Here is a 6638-nt window from a genome sequence, read left to right as displayed (position 1 = left end):
TGAAGTTGAAACTGCAACATTGACTGAAGAAGAAAGGTTTGAAAATGGCCAAACCATCTCTAAAATGAGAGACAATCATCAATTTGTGTTGATCAATAAAAACTGAATTTGTAACAGCAAAGTTTCAAATGAAACAGCATCTTTTATAGATAACATTGACCAGCCTACCACAAGCTCCTTTGGAGAAAAGATTTTGATTCTCCAGCCAGGACAATACATAACCTGTACTTAAGACAACAAATGGTGGATTGGAAGTATCTACAATGTATCACTGAATACAATAACATGTTAATAGACTTTGCGCATTCCAATGTCATGCACATTTATTTTATTCGCCGGACAGATAAGACTACTGCTGGGTTTCAGAGCAGCATATTATCATCAACATTCCCACTCAACCCATAACTTCAACAGGACACCAGTACAAGTTCCCTGAACTAACTTTATTCACACTGAAGAAAATTCAAGTCTAGTCAACAGTAAAGAGCAGCTCAGGCTTGGGAAGCTGATAAGAAACCCAGCAGTTGGGGATCTGGCAGACACACACTTAGGCTTGGAAGCCTGATTAAACAGTTTGGGAATCCGACAGAGTAATCCAATTCACACATGGGAACCTGTGTGGAGAAGATGGTCAGATAGGGACCACTTCAAAAATTGGTTGATTTGACATAGAACGACCTTGTGGGAAATTCATGCATTTCATAATGGCAAAACGATCCTGTATGACTCTTTCAACCATTCATTGAAGAAGGATTCATTCATCTGAGAGGTAGATTACAGTTTTCAGACCTCATCAGTGAGCAATGACATGCAAATACTCCTTGATGGGTTGCATCACCCTATGCAAGGCACTTAATTGTGAACTGTGAGTAATCTTGTAGATGCAGACATAGATGAGATTTGTCATTGACAACCTCAGAGACCCGTTGCTTCCTTACAAAAATGTGATAACTCTGAAGTACATCGCACTATGAGTGTCTCGGTGGGGAAGATCCTGGGAGGAAAACAGGTAGCATATCTGGTTAAGTTGATCAGCCCCTGCAGGTTAACCATCAGGGGAAAGATGTTAGAAATTGATGCAGTCAAGACATTTGTATCTGTAACTGGTAATGTTGATTCCTAAGACATAACTTGTTATAAACTCTTTGTCATATATGTTCTGTGACTTACAAATAAAGAGTTGTGTTGGACTGCAAATCACTGCCTACTGCTGTCATTCACTACATGTAGTATTATTAGTTGGCAAATTTGCAAGTACCAACAGAATAATGGCATGATGCACTCTGTGCAAAACTGCTGCAGGAAATCCAATCGAAGCATCAATCTCCATTAAGCTCGTTTAGTACCGTTCACAAGGGAGCATATCCAGGACATGTAAAGGAATCTTGGGCCCTATGACAACATGCTACCAGTAGAGGAGTGTGAAGTACTGGTATCAAGGGGCTGATTGCAAAATTATCATGAACCCACAAAAGGTGCTCTTATGTAGCATTATCATTTATTTTTTTTAGTCCAGCCCAGGATATATTTTTTTGAAATTATTTAGACCTCTAAACAGATTGCTGAAACATTAAACTTCATTTATTAAGTTGTATTTATCACTAAAAATTACTTTTTTCATAAAATGGTTTGTTTTAATTACATCATAACATTCATAAATAAAAAATTCCGTATTAATTTTAACATTTAGCAGATGTTTAACAGTAAAACCAGAAAGTCTACTCCCTTTCTGCAGATCAAATGTTCCCAATGATTGAAAAACCTTCCACAGCTGGGGCAAATGTCCCAGGCAAAGACATCACAGACTTACCCATTTTAGAAATATTGTAATATGAAAAATCACTCTTTTGAAACACCTTCAAAATTACTCTTGTGTTTGGTGGGGCAGTATCATTACTAGCAATCCTATGTTTAGCTGTTTCTTCCTTTACGTGCAACAGAAAATTGTCCAGTACATAGTGTCCAATGAACATGTTCATTGCTACGGTCATTACACAGTTTCAAAAATTTGTATTCCTGTCGCACTTTAACATTAAACTCACACTTTCCTTTGCCCATTGTTAAGTGATGAGACAAAAAGAGAATAGAGATAAAAATGATCAAAAACTTGTAAACGAGTTACTTCACACTTGAAAACACTGTAACACATTGCCCTTGTTGTATTGCCAAATGACTAAGGAAAATGTTGTGGCAGAATCAGTAGCCACACCTCACCAACAATCAACACTTGCTCCAAGGTCGGCTTAGAGAAGCACGGCAGTAATAATGTTTAAAAACGTTATGGCAAACATATAGGTCTAATATTTAAAAAATTCTCTCCAGTCAGAAAATTCTCAAAACTGAACATTTTAGTAGTCCTGGACATTACCCAAGACAGCACTAAAAAGTAAGCCTGCTCTAATGTTCACTAGAAGGACCTGTGATAAAAACAGAGGTCTAAGCCTCTTTAGATCAACTGGATACACACCTATGTAATAAAAAATAAAACAATTTTCTATGGGGCTACAGTATGGTGGAATAAAGTACAACAGAAGGTGGCTGCTGAGGAGCTTTGGAAGGTACAGAGACTTGCCTACTTAGCCATAACATGCATAATTACAAATAGGCCTGACCTTATCAACAGTGTCAGTATAGAGGCATGGATTAGTGATTATGATGTCTTCAAAGTGGCAATGGTTTCCTAAGCCAATAAATCCATCAAGAAGGCTAGGAGAGTATTTGTGCTAGAAATAGCAGATAAACAGTTGTTAGCATCCCTGCTTACACAATGAATGGACACCATTTAGTTCCGACAATATTAGGAAAAGGATAGATTGTTACTCACCATAAAGATGATCCATTGAGTTGCAGACAGACACAATGGAAAGACTGCTACACATTATAGCTTTTGGCCAAAGGCCTTCTTCAGCAAAGGAAAGACACACAACCACACAACCAAGCACACCTCAGACATACATGACCACAACCACTGGCAGCTCTGAATCAAATACAACTGTCACATGAGTAGCAGTCTGGAATGGGGTAGGGAAGGAGGGTAGGGCATAGCAGGGTGAACATGGGGGAAGAGAACAGTGCTGTCTGGTGGGGCGTGCAGGCACCAAATGGTGATTTGATGACACTGATAGGCACAGTGTCAGGAGGTGGAGTGTGGGGAAAAATATTGGGAGCAGAAAAGGAGAGGAGCAGGGAAAGGAACAGACAGGCAGGTACATTGGCAAAGGATGGTACACAATGAGGGTGAGGGGTCATGAAATGGGAGGAGGTGATAGGACAGACGGAGCAGAAACTGTTGGGTGGAAGGTGTGGAAACAGTAGGTTGCCACAGGTTGAGACTGTTATAGCTTCGGGACTGGAGAATGTGTTGTAAGGATATCTACCATCTGTGCAGCTCAGAAAAGTTGATGCTGGAATGGAGGATCCAGATGGCCTGGTTTGTGACACAGCCACTGAAATTAAGCACATTATATTCAGCTGCACATTGTGCCAGATAATGGCCTACTTTGCTCTTGGCAACAGTTTGGCAGTGGCCGTTCATCCTGATAAACAGTTAGTTGGTAATCATACTGATATAAAAGTATCTGCAATAGTTGCAGCTGAGTTGGTATACGAGGGCTGCTTTCACAGGTGGCCCAGCGTTTGATGGAGTAAGACAAGCCTATGACGGGACTCGAATAGCAAGTGTTGTATGGGTGGATTGGGCAGGTTTTGCACCTGGATCTTCTACAGGGATATGATCCCTGTGACAAGGAGTTGGGATTGGAAATTACATAGGAAACACTAGGATGTTGTGGAGGTTGGATGGGCAACAAACAGCACCGTAGGAAGGATGGGAAAGATCTTGGATAAGCTGTCCCTCATTTCATACCATCTCAGATTGGAACAACTGAATCACATCCTTTGTCAGGGCTTTGATTATCTATCATCGTGACCTGAAATGGAATACCAGTTCAGTTTTACAGAGAGTACACTGTACCATTGACCCCCTACTTAGCTTGCATTTATCATGATCTCTCAACTAGCACAAATTCCCAAGCAACAGTAAAAAAGCATATGTGACTCCCATATATAAGAAGGGTAAAAGAATGGATCCACATAAGTACAGATCATTATATCTAGCTTTGGTTTATCATAATCTTTCAAGTATAGTAATTTTTATTAAACAAAAAAACTTCTGTCTACAAATTAGTACACATCTAGAAAGCACTGCTCATGCAAAACTCAGTTTTTTCTCGCTTCACCTACTACAAACCATGTATGAAGTGCAACAGGCAGATATCATAACCTACATTTCTGGAAAACATTTGACACAGTGCCCCTCAGCAGACCGTTATTGAAGGTATAAGAAAACAGAAGAGGCTCCTATATATGTGAACGCCCTGAAGACTTCTTAAATAAAAGAGGACAGTATATTGTCCTCAACAGCGAGTGTTCATCAGAGACAAGGATATTGTCAGGAGTGCCTCTGGGAAGTGTGATAGGACTGCTCTTCCTATATACATATATGACCTAACAGATGAACATCAATCTGCAGCTGTCTGCTGCTGATATTGTGGTGTATGGGAAGATATTGATGTTGAGTGACTGTATGAGGATACAAAATGACTTACATAAAATTTAGAGTTGGTGCAGAGGGTGGCAACTTGATCTAAATGTTGAAAAATGTAAATTAATGCAGATGATTAGGAAAAAAGAATCCTATAATGGTCAAACAGAGCATTATCATTGTGCTGCTGGACACAATCACAGGGATTAAATCTTTGGTTTAACACTACACAGCAATTTCAAATGGAATAAGTACCTAAAAGCTGCAGCAGAGAAGATGAATAATGTAGTTGAATTCATTTTGTTGGAGAATTTTAGGAAACTGTAGCTCATCTATAAAGGACACACTGTATACAGCACTAATGTGACCCATTCTTGAGTACTTCTAAAGTGTGCAGAAACCCCTACCACAGCAGATTAAAGGCACGTCCACACACAGCCTCTTTCTTTGTACATAGTTGCAGATGCACAGAGATAAAAGGGCATGTACAAAAATTTGTGGAAAGAGTGCATGTATGTATAGGTGTTCTTGTGTCCACCTGTTGCCTCATTGCACAAGCTGTCTGCTATGGCGCCCCTTCTTTGCATAAGAGTTGATGCTGTGTTTATTGTAATGAAAAGGCAAGATAAAAAGAAATGTAAAAGTGATTGTAAGTAAAGAAGTATCTAAATAACATAGGTACCAGAAATACAAAGTGATGACAACATTTTGTTTGCAAATTTTAAAAGGAAATCACACCAAGATTTCAGATTTTCTGCTAGGAAACTGCAGCAATAAGGCAGGCAATAACATTTTGTTAGCTAGTAACTGGCGACTTACCTAACAGTCTGAACTAGTTATTTTGCACAAGTATTCATTCGGATCCTGATAATACTTTAAAGTGGTGTAAAGATTGGTAACTTGCTTTAAATATTCAAAGCTTTAAAACTGTGTATTACACAAAATGAAAAAATTTAGTATCTTAAGCTTCACAATTGGAGCCAGTTAACTCGTACAAATATCTGGGTGTAAAACTTTTTAGGAATATGAAACGGAGCAATCATATAGGTTCACTCGAAGGTAAATCGGGTAGCAGAGTTTGGTTCATTGATAGAACACTATGGAAATGTAATCACATCTAAAAAGGAGATTGCTTACAAAATGCTTTTACACCCCATCCTAGAATACTGCTCAAGTGTGTGGGACACACATCAAATGCAGCTCACAAGGTATATTGAACATATGCAAAGGAGGACAGCACGAGTGGCCACATTTGTTCGACCCATCGGAGTATATCACAGAGATGGTGAAAAAATGCTTGACGGCAGATGCTAACTAACCCACAAAAGCCAAAGCTGTAAGAACCAGCTCTAAATGAAAAATCTTGGAATATATTACAGCCTCCTATGTATCACTCCCACAGGAATCATGAGGAAAAGATTAGTCTAATCACAGCAATCCTGAAGACAATTAAGCAGTCTTTCTTCCCATGCTCCACACGAGTGGAATGAACAGCAGCCCCAACAACAGGTACAACGTGAAAGTACCCTCTGGCATGCACATCACAATTGTTTACAGAGTATGAATGTATTCATCTTTCTACGACATTGACCATATATGCAAAAGAGTAAGCTTCATTTCTTCTACATTATATAATATACTTAAGTACATATATAATTACAGACATTTCCTTGTACATTTTGTATATTAATGTACACCCATATCTCTAAATAAAAAAATTCTGTTATATTAGAAAACAGAGATCAGGCCACCAGTTCTAAAATTTCCTTTGAAATAATTTCCAAGAAATGGACCATACTTAGATGGTAATTTATTTCTATTTTTTAGGGCGCCGACTCTTGATGGGCAGCTGGAGATTTCTAGACAGCCAGCTCCTGACGAGTGGCCAGCTTGGAAAATTCATTTTGACGTAGATCATTATATGATAAAAAGACAAATACACCTTTTTTCTTCACAATTTTGATAGCAACGGGTGCAGGATCATAACATATTGAACCCTTAAGTTACTTATCATTAAGTTACTGACTATAGTGCATGTATTTTGGGGCGTTTCTGAGGTGCTTTAATGTGTTATGTTTTATTCCATAGGACCAAT

This window comes from Schistocerca nitens, chromosome 1, assembly GCF_023898315.1.
Source record: "Schistocerca nitens isolate TAMUIC-IGC-003100 chromosome 1, iqSchNite1.1, whole genome shotgun sequence".
Taxonomy (NCBI): Eukaryota; Metazoa; Arthropoda; class Insecta; order Orthoptera; family Acrididae; genus Schistocerca; species Schistocerca nitens.
Note: the sequence above shows the minus strand (reverse complement) of the source record.